Source organism: Rhinopithecus bieti, unplaced genomic scaffold (genome assembly GCF_001698545.2).
Source record: "Rhinopithecus bieti isolate Rb0 unplaced genomic scaffold, ASM169854v2 scaffold_83366, whole genome shotgun sequence".
NCBI classification, from domain to species: domain Eukaryota; kingdom Metazoa; phylum Chordata; class Mammalia; order Primates; family Cercopithecidae; genus Rhinopithecus; species Rhinopithecus bieti.
This window is the reverse complement of record NW_016832657.1, coordinates 851,401-862,148: the sequence shown is the minus strand read 5'-3', so window position 1 is coordinate 862,148 and position 10,748 is coordinate 851,401. Positions and strand designations below refer to the sequence as shown.

General features: G+C 42.9%; 1 protein-coding gene across 3 annotated transcripts in view; it reads left to right on the top strand.

Annotated features, from left to right (window-relative positions):
• The first annotated feature begins 2,314 nt into the window (after positions 1–2,314).
• The window catches only part of PAIP2B (poly(A) binding protein interacting protein 2B), a 41,105-nt gene continuing 32,671 nt past the window's right edge, over positions 2,315–10,748 (top strand). The window contains exons 1-2 of one of the 3 annotated variants that reach the window (XM_017865677.1): positions 3,060–3,085; positions 3,176–3,231. The gene's annotated coding sequence lies outside the window, so the exon portion shown is untranslated. Of the gene's footprint in view, positions 2,508–3,059; positions 3,094–3,175; positions 3,232–10,748 lie in introns of those variants that run through there. The other 2 variants (XM_017865675.1, XM_017865676.1) reach the window with 2 other exon arrangements.

Genomic DNA, 10,748 nt, shown 5'->3' with positions numbered 1-10,748 from the left:
AAGAGTATTTCTGAATGTACAAGGACACCAAGTGGACCTGAAGAGCCTGTTTTTCAAAGCTATGAGATTGTGTAAACTTTCTCTCATCATACACCTGAAGGCCAATTCAGGGAAAGAAGCAGTGGAGGGTATGGGGATGCTATCTTAGAGATAGATTTTTTTATCTAAAAGACACATGTTTCTTCCAGTATTCATTTAAATTATGTAACCAAATAAAGCTTTAAACCAGAGTAGGCAGCCCTAAATGGATGTACACCTAATATACAACTTCAAAATACATGCAGCAATGTGACTAGTGATCCTGGAGTTGTGCACTATAGTGGCCCTGCTTATTAGCCCCTTCCCACTCTTCACTTCTTCACATTATTCACATCTCTGTTCACTGCTGTTTCCTCAAACAGTTCTTAAACTAACCATCCTACTTAAAATAGCCATTTCCCCAACCATCCCATAACTCTGCTTTATTTTCCTTTGTAGCGTTTACTCATAACATACTATTTCATTATTTATTGGTTACTTTTCTGTTGTCAGTCTCCTTCACTACAGTATAAACACCATGGGTGCATCTTCATTGTCTTATTCATATCATATACCCAATTCCTTGATCAGAGCCTAGAACATTCATAGTAGATGCTAAATAATATTTGTTGAATGAATGTATTTATTTATATATTTACTTATTATATTATTAATATGAAGTATGTATTAGTCCATTCTCACACTGCTATAAAGAACTACCTGAGACTGAGTAATTTATGAAGAAAAGAGGTTTAATTGACTCACAGTTCCACAGGCTGTACAGGAGGCATGGCTGCGGAGGCCTCAGGAAACTTACAATCAGGGCAAAGGGGAAGCAAGCACGTCTTCACATGTTGGCAAGAGGGAGACAGAGCTAAGGAGGAAGTGACAAACACTTTTTTTACCATCAGATCTTGTGAGAACTCACTTACTATCATGAGAACAGCAAGGGGGATATCTGCCCCCATGATCCAATCACCTCCCACCAGGTCCCTCCTCCAACATTGGGAATTATAATTCAACATGAGATTTGGGTGGGGACACAGAGCCAAACCGTATCAAAGTATATAGCTAATATCTATAATTGTTATTTGAGTTTGTCTTCTTCATTTTTATATTTTTCCATTCATTCTGCAATCTCTTATTAACTTTGTGTCATGTATACAGTCAGCTTGAGAGGTGGGGGCGGGGGGAGGTGGAGAGAAAATGTATAAAGTAAGAGCTCCACAAAGAAATCCCCACTTCCTGTGGAATACAATTTGAAGTCCTTTGCAGGCAGATTGGACATCATAAATCCAAGAGGGGAAATAAAGTTTTATTTTAGTTTTTATTTTATTTATTTATTTATTTATTTTTGAGACGGAATCTCACTCTGTTGCCCGGACTGGAGAGCAGTGGTGCGATCTTGACTCACTGCAACCTCTGCCTCCCGGGTTCAAGTGATTCTCCTGCCTCAGCCTCCAGAGTAGCTGGGACTACAGGGGCCCGCCACCACGCCCAGCTAATTTTTGCATTTTTAGTAGAGACGGGGTTTCAACATACTGGCGAGGCTGGTCTCGAACTCCTGACCTTGTGATCCGCCCGCCTCGGCCTCCCAAAGTGCTGTGATTACAGGCGTGAGTCACCGCGCTCGGCCAAGTTTTACTTTTTTAAAGCACTCAAGAAGTTAGGTTTGTTTCTAGAAACGTGGAAGCATCCGTCGGCTTCCTTCCAGCGTCCCTTTGCTTCCTTCCAGCATCCCAAGGAGCCCAACTCCTTAATTTTCCCTACAGAGAATAGCAACAGGTCCGAAGCAGCTCGCATCAAAGCTCTTCCTTTGGTAACTGACAGCTGGGGGAAATCCTACCGAGGCCCACCCCTACCGTCCTCCTTGCAGGCTGACAGGCAAAACTCGGTGGCACTGGCTTCCAGCTCAGCCAATAGAGGAAGCTGGATCAAGAGCCTGTGTAAACAAACCCAGAGTGCGGTGCCTTGGTCTCCTCCCCGACGAATGGGCCGGGCGCATCCTTGGCCCAATGCCTATCCCAGGCTAGCGTAGCGTCCTTTCAGCCAATCAGAGCCGGCGTCTCCCGCAAGGAGGTGGTCCACCACAGGAAAAAAAAAAAAAAAAATGAAGGAAGAGAAAAGACAGACATTAAAACCAATCAGAAACTGAAACTTCTGAGCGAGTGGGCGGGCACTGCTTCACATTTAGACCAATAAAAACCACATATGCCATTCTAGGTGACCGAACGGCATCCTCTTCGGTCCAATAGACGAATGGGGCGGTGCCCGGCAACCAATGGCTTGGGTTCGGGGGCGGGGCGAGGAGGCAGTGTGCAGTAAGAGGTAACCTGGCAAGTGGTAGTGGCGCTTCTCGGGTGCTGTGCTTCACGCTTTGGTACTAAAGGCCGAGACTGTTCTGGCGACGGCGACCTCTACGGCAACAGCTTAAGCTCTCGGAGGAGTGGCAGAGTACGATCTGAAGGAGGGGCTTCTGGTCAGCCCAGGTGGGCTCGGGTGCCCGGGCTGCTGGGGAAAGGACTCGAGGGAAGCGCTGTTCTCCTGGCTCTGGGGGCGCCCTGCGCCTCCCTTTCTGCCACCGTCGGGGCTGTGAGGGGCGGCACGCGCCTGCCCGAGCTCCTGTGGGGAGGGAAAGCGCACGGGATCCCACGTCGCGGCCATGGGCGAAAAGGGGCGTCCGCTGGGGTCAGCCCCTGCCCCTCCGGGGCGATAGGGGGTTTTCGTCCCTTTCCCCCCGCACAGGTGCTCTGTTTCCCCCTCACCCCTACCCCTACCCATGTTCCTGACTCCCCTCAGCGTCCTCCTAACACTCGAACCGGATTCTTGGCCTGAGTCCCATTGCTACCCAGGTGCAACAATGCTAGGCAAATTGACCCGCGCGGCATCCCCCGCCCCTCTCCCCGGGCTGGAGGGGAGGGATTGCGCGTCGTGCCCCTCCCCCATTCGCGGGCTCCTGCGCGTCCTCTGCGGTTTTATACTTGCTCCATCTCCCCCTTGACTCCAGCCCTCATTCTTCATGCCTCATTTGCCTGGGAGACGTTCGCCACTTCTCTTGTGCCTTGCGGTCCGTGAGTGAGTCCATCACCCCCGACCAACCTCTAAATTCCATTCTCATCTCCCCAGAAAACTAACATTTTCCACTTGCCTCTTCCAGGCAGCTGGAAGGTGAACCGAGAGAGGCAGAATACGTTGAACAGGGAGTTTGGCAAGGTTGGGAACTTTAATCGGTTTTGTTCATGGTAAACTGTTTTTGCCTTCCTTAAGATGGCATTTGATCATTATACCCGCTCTAGAATCTTTGTCCTAATGCAGTTCTTTTGGTGGTAATTGCTGCAAATGCAGTTGAAAAGGGCTAACTAGAAGCAAGGGATTTAAATTTTGTTACTATTATTTTAAGTAAATTGAATTGGATTATACTTTAAACAGCTTAACTGGGGTTTCTGGGAATTTGCAGTGTAAGGACCTGGCTACCCTATTTTGTCATAAAATATAGAACATACTTAGTTGTATAGCACAGTGTGATTTGATCACACCCAATCTATGAATGGATAATAACAGCATTGAATCTGTTTAAAAACAACGTTCCCTATTCCCTTTTCACCTTCATAGCATATTCGTTTGGGTTCTAGTAATGTCAGTTCTAGCCATATGTTTCTAGGTAATAGCACAAACTATGTTGTGCCTGAGTAAAATTATACCAATAATTTTATGGGGAAAAGCTAATGCACTGCTCTTAGTTTTGATTAAGATTTTAGATGTTTGAAAATATAAATTCAGATATTGGACGGTGAGGGTTTTATTTTGGAGGTTGGAGGAGATTGAAGTGTTGGGGTAAGACTGATAGGCTCCTTTGGCTACTTGTATATCGGGGTGGGGAGAATATACAAGTTTACAAAACCTTGTAAATTCTCACAATGCTTAGTTTTCTGCCTTCAGAAAATTGGAATTGTTTTCCTAGCTTTCAGTGGAGAAATGTAAGCTGTGAGTTTAACATCATGTTAACTGTGTTTTGGCCAGAATTTTGCAAGCTTTTGTGAAAAAAAGTATATTGCTTTCCTTATCCTGTTTGTAATGTATATATCAATATGCTTCCTTGTATTTTACTGTGGTAAAATTGTATCTTGCATATAAAGAAAAAAGTCTATTATAGTGAATTAAAAGAAGTCTTTACTCTGAGGTGGCGGTGGCAGCCTTGTCTAATGGACCGTATGTTTAAGCCTTGTTAATAAATCACACTAGAGCCTAGCACAGTGGTGTGTGCTTGTAATCCCAGCCACTTAGGAGGCTGAGGCAGGAGGATTGCTTGAACCTAGGAGTTTAAGACCAGCCTGGGCAACATAGTGAGACCCTATCTCAGTCAATCAACCAATTAATCAATTACACTAAAAAGAGCAAGATCTTAAAACTGTTCCAACAAATGACTGGGTGTCTAAAACAATGAAAAGAGTTTATGAGAGTTACAGCAGTCATCAGAGAAAAATCCTGGACAAATTGCAAATCTGTACCAGTTGTGAATTGCTATGACTGCAGCTGAAAACCAAAGTTATTTTTGTACAGTCTTTTTTGGGAGTATTTGTGTTTAATAATAACTTGTTTGCAAATTTAGAGGACTCTAGCTATGATTTCTTCTTAGAGACCTTGACCTTAAGGACCTTAGAGACCTTGACCTCACAGTTTAATGGAAGAGAGAACTAGAAACCAATAATTAAATGCAGAGAGTGAGGTTCTGCAGTACAAGGAACATACAGGGTTCAGAGAAGCACGATGGCGCCGTGTTCCAACCTCATCTTCTACTGCTCTAGACTTTCTGAAGTGCCATTTCCTGAACCCACCTGTTTTTTTCCACCATCTGCACCTCTCTCTGTAGGCACCATTCCTTGCATGCCTTTTCCACACCTCATGTGCCTGGTGAAATTCTGTTTCTTCAAAATCTTGAAGCCTGCCTCTGCCTTATCCAAATAATTGTTTTTGCCTACTTCTCTGTTATTTCTTTATAAATAATTATAGTCGATTCTCATTATTTGCAGTAGTTATATTCCGTAAAGTTGCCAAGAACACTGGATTATCAAATATTCAACCCTTGTTCCCAGGGAAAATATATACGTATATAGATATCTCACATAGATTACTATCTTAATTCCCAAAAACAACTCATCCTGGTAGATTGAATTTTCTTTATTTACAAAAGAATAAAGGAAGTACAGAAGTGTTAAGCGATTTGCCTGAGGCCGCTCCACTAACAGGTGCCAGAGTTAAGATTCAGACTCGTCCAGATGGCCCCAGAGCCAGAGCTTCTTGCACTACGCTGCACTGCCCTCTGCTGTCTCTGTCCTCTGGTCAGTCTTGTATGAGAGCTTTGACGAGGCTGAGGGTCACCTTATTTGATCTTAGCCTGGGACGTGGGCAAGGAGTGACATATTTTTCACTACTATGTGTATATCCATGAGTCACCTTGAAAGCTCCACAAGTATTAATTTGGGGATTACAAAGACATTTTAGCAAGCAAGCAAATTTGCAAATATGGGATCCACAAATAATGAGGATGAACTGTATTTGTAAGTGACTGCTAGGGTCTGTTTCATGTTAACCCTTTTCCCCAACAATGTGGAGTATTTCTTTAGCTTATTTGATAGTTTGTACATTTATTCATGTATTTATTCATTTATCATATATTCATTTGTTCAGTTTGTTCATTTGTTATATATTAAGCACTTACTATAAGTCAGACTCGGCCAGGCGCGGTGGCTCACGCCTGTAATCCCAGCACTTTACGAGGCCAAGGCAGGTGGATCAAGAGGTCAGGAGTTCAATACCAACCTGGCCAGGATGGTGGAACCCTGTCTCTACTAAAAATACAAGAAAATTAGCCAGGAGTGGTGGCAGGCGCTTGTAGTCCCAGCTATTCAGGAGGCTGAGGTAGAGACTTGCTTGAACCCAAGAGGTGGAAGCTGCAGTGAGCCAAGATCGTGCCACTGCACTCCAGCCTGGGCAAGAGTGAGACTCCGCTTCAAAAACAACACAACTTTTTTTTGTTTTTGTTTTTTTGAGATGGAGTTTCGCTCTTGTCGCCCAGGCTGGAGTGCAATGGCACGATCTCAGCTCACTGCAATGTCCGCCTCCTGGGTTCAAGTGATTCTCCTGCCTCAGACTCCAAGTAGCTGGGATTACAGGCTCACACCACCATGCCCAGCTAATTTTTGCATTTTAGTGGAGACAGGGTTTCACCATTTTGGCCAGGCTGGTCTCGATATCCTGACCTCAGGGGATCCATCCACCTTGGCCTCCCAGAGTGCTGGGATTACAGGCGTGAGCCTCTGCATCCAGCCTCAAACTCTGCTTTAATCTGTGGTGAACAAGCTAGAGATTAAGGTCCTGCCCTGTGGATTTTATATTTGCATAAGAAAGACAGATAGCTATGTCAGGAGCTCTGGGGAGAGGCCCAGGTTGGAATTATAGATTCACTTGACCAAGGTAAACCTGGTGTGCCTGCTCCTACTTCACATCCCCAGACATATTTCCAGAACATTTCTTTTCTATTTTTGTGTAAAAACTTTTCCTTTTGAGCCTCTCTCCATTGTTGCATGTCAGCCTCTACTTGTCTTTTGTTGATTTTGAGGCCACTTGCCCATGTAAGTGGCAGGATATCACAGAAGAATCATGCTGACCTGAGTCTTTGAATTATGGTTCTGCTACCTACCAACTGAGTTCCTTTGGTCAAGCTCTTGGACTTCTGAGCCTGTTTCCTAATTTCAGAAGTGGTATATGATATGTTAGTCCCTGGTGGGTTGCAAGGAAGAGGCACACATATATCAGCTTTGGTGATGAGGGCTGAATGTAAACTTGGATGGGAAGTCATCTAAGCAGCCATATTGTCTCTTGGCCCTAGTATTTTCAAAACCTCATAGAACATTAATTTAGCAGTATTTAGTATTTGAGCTCTGAAGACCTGCCCTCTTTTCCTTCATTCACTCAACATTTGTATTTTCCAAGAGAGAGTATCTGATTGGATTAGTCTGTCACCTTCTAAAAACAGAAGACCCCTATTAGGGAGAATTTTGAGCTATGCCATGTCCTTGGTGATTGATCTCCCTGAAGTTCAGCCTATATGTTGTCCTTAGCTGAAGCACTGAGCCCTGGTCCAGTCACTTGTGGCCAAAGAAGTAAGGTTGGTTGTATGCATTATCAATCACACAGATATGCTACAGATATGCTTTTTGTGTATGCCACAGTCACACAATAGTTGTATTGTGTCTAGAGTTGGTTCCTGCCTGTGGGTTCATGGTCTCACTGACTTCAGGAATGGAACCCCAGACCTTCGCGGTTAGTGTCACAACTCTTAAAGATGACACAGACCCCAAGAGTGAGCGGTAGCAAGGTTTATTGTGAAGTGTGAAAGAACATGGCTTCCATAGCGTGGAAGGGGACCCAAGCAGGTTGCCGCTGCTGGCTCCATTGGCCAGCTTTTATTCCCTTATTTGTCCCCTCCCGTGTTCCATTTCTGGCCTATCCCAGAGTGCCTTTTTTTCAATCCTCCCTGCAATTGGCTACTTTTAGGATCCTGCTGATTGGTGCATTTTACAGAGCGCTGATTGGTGCATTTTACAGAGTGCTGATTGGTGTGTTTTGCAGAACGCTGACTGGTGCATTTTACAATCCTCTTGTAAGACAGGAAAGTTCCCCAAGTCCCCACTCCATGCAGGAAGTCCAGCTGTCCTCACCTCTCAGTATGACTGTAGCATATTCTAAAAGAACCCTTTGGAGAGTTTCTTTAGAAGACAATTGAGAGTATAGAAGTTCTAGAGTTTCATGGCCTTTTGTCCAATTCAAACACTTATCTAATATAATCATAGATAATTGTTAATAAAGAACCTAACAAGGTAACTGACACATGTCAAATAGTCAATACATCTCCCTTTTGGTGTTACATTTAGTATTATAGTGTGGTTATTTGTTCATATGGCTGTTTTTCATACTAGACCGTGAGCTCCATGAGGGCAGGGTCTACAGTTTCAACTGTGGGAATTCTGAACTCTTACTGAAAGAATGGGAGAATAGAAAGGCTTCCCAGAGAAGGTAGTATTTAAGCTGATTGTTTAAGGGTGAGTAGGAATCCTTTCCAGGTGAATAAAACCTTGAGACATCATTCCAAACAGAGTCTAGCAGGTGCAAAGGCACAGAGATAGAGATGAAGTTTACTTATGTGCTCTTTGTATTAGAAATAAGTGTCCTTTGTATTTTTAATACAAAGAGCAAATAAAACAAAATTAAAATCATTTAGAGGAAAACTATAAATGGGCTTGGCCAGAGGGCATGTCACAATTGAGTTAGCTATGACCATAGACACTCAGTAATGGATGGAAGTTTTAGGGAAAGAGTAAAACATTCTCAGGTTGTTGGCCAAGTATCTAGAACAATTTAGAAATACAGGTAATTGAATTCTGGGAATGATTACACTGTAGTGAAATCATTTACTTCTTCTCTGCCTGTGAAGCATGTATGTGTTGCACACTGTTCAGGGTCCTGAAAATGAGACTTCTTCTCAAGGAGCTCATGAGCAATCAAGGGAGACAGATGGGTGAGCAGCTGATTATCATGTGACAAGTGAGGTAATAGAGGTATAACAAAAATGCTATCTAAACAAGAAGAATAATTAGTAATATATGGAGTGATGGGGAAAGATTTCTCAAATGAAGCTGGCTGGGCATGATGATGGCTCACGCCTGTAATACCAGCACTTTGGGAGGCAGAGGTGGGAGAATCCAGGAGTTCAAGACCAGCCTGGTCAACAGAGCAAGACCCTGTAAGAATAAACAAATATTTTTCTAAAAGGAAGTGATATTTGAGCACTCTGGAGCACTATACAAATATAGGACAGACTGAAGGAATGTATCCACCTTAATTTGAGTTAACATTTTTAAATATTTTATATTGCAGAAATAGTACATATTCACTGTTGTGAAATTAGAAATAATTGATTTTCTAGGAGCAGGGTACTACAAAGTACTCCACAGATCCACCATACTGAGACAGTGGTTAGTGCTTTGATAGATTTATTTTGTTTTTGTTTTGTTTTGTTTTGTTTTTGAGACGGAGTCTCGCTCTGTCGCCCAGGCTGGAGTGCAGTGGCCGGATCTCAGCTCACTGCAAGCTCCGCCTCCCGGGTTTACGCCATTCTCCTGCCTCAGCCTCCCAAGTAGCTGGGACTACAGGTGCCCGCCACCTCGCCCGGCTAGTTTTTTGTGTTTTTTAGTAGAGACGGGGTTTCACCGTGTTAGCCAGGATGGTCTCCATCTCCTGACCTCGTGATCCGCCTATCTCGGCCTCCCAAAGTGCTGGGATTACAGGCTTGAGCCACCGCACCCGGCCTGATTGATTTATTTTATACTTTTTGTGCATATACATGTATTGTATACATACATATGCATGGTTAAATAGAAATGGCTCCTCCTAGGTGTTCTGTTTATCCATTTATTTTTATGAAATAAATCCCCAAAGAGTTCATTTGCTTTGTCCAAGGGAATCTTTTGTTACATGCTGCTGTACATAATGAAAACTAAAAAAGGGGCTAACTTTTCAGCCTAGTGACCATGTGGGCTTGTGGTGATTTAAACAGAGGCCTCATGAAAGGCACCTTCAGAAATGAATTTGGTATGTGTAGGTGGTTATGCTTGGCATTATTGTTTGTACTAGTATGATAGGGATGACTTCAGTGCCTGCCATCAGGGAACTGGTTAAGTAAACGATGGTACATCCAAATGATGGAATACTGTGTAGTTGTAAAGAAGAATAAGAAAGACCTATGTACTCATGTGGAAGAACTAGATATTGTGTGTGTTTTTAAAAAAGGAACAAGGAATGGTATATGTATGGTATAGTGTATATGATATGCTACTTTTTGTGTTGAGAGAGAAGAGTAGAATAAGAATATACATGTGTGTTTGCAGAGATAACTTCTGAAATGATATATAAGAAACCAATTAAAAGTGTTTGGCTGTGGAGGGAGAATAGGACTATGAATGGGATTTTGCCACATACATTTATAGATAGTTAATATGCCACATACATTTATAGATAGTTAATTTTAAATTTTTTTGAACTATGTATTTGTACACATTACCCTTTTAAAATAAGTGAATGAAGGAATGAAATGGGATTATGAGAACGAGATAAGAAAAAGGTTCTACAGGGCTGCCCATCTTCTTAGTACCCAGCAAATACATAGCAATAGCAGCAAAAATTGGAAGAGTTGCCCCAGGAAGGTGGGGAGTCAGCCTTTCCTTTGTCTTTTCCTCAATTTCATATATTTTAAAAAATACTCTGAGAACAATAAAACAATTTAAAACAAAAATGTTTCCAGAACTTGTAAAATAAAAGGAATATGGGGCAGCTTTGTGTAGTGCACATCCTGAGAATGGGCTGATTTACCTCAAGAGGCAGGGAGTCAAGCTCTCTAGCCTACATGGAATACATACATGAGAAAAATAAGAAAAAGAATGGATGTGGAAAATAACACTTATCCCTGATTATAAAGGAAATCACATTCTTTTTACAATAATTTAACAAAATATAAAGAAAAACTTTTAGCCTGGGCGCAGTGGCTCACACCTGTAATTCCAGCACTTTGGGAGGCTGAGGCGGGCGGATCACGAGGTCAGGAGATCGAGATCATCATGGCTAACATGGTGAAACCCCGCCTCTACTAAAATACAAAAAAAAAAAAAAAAAAA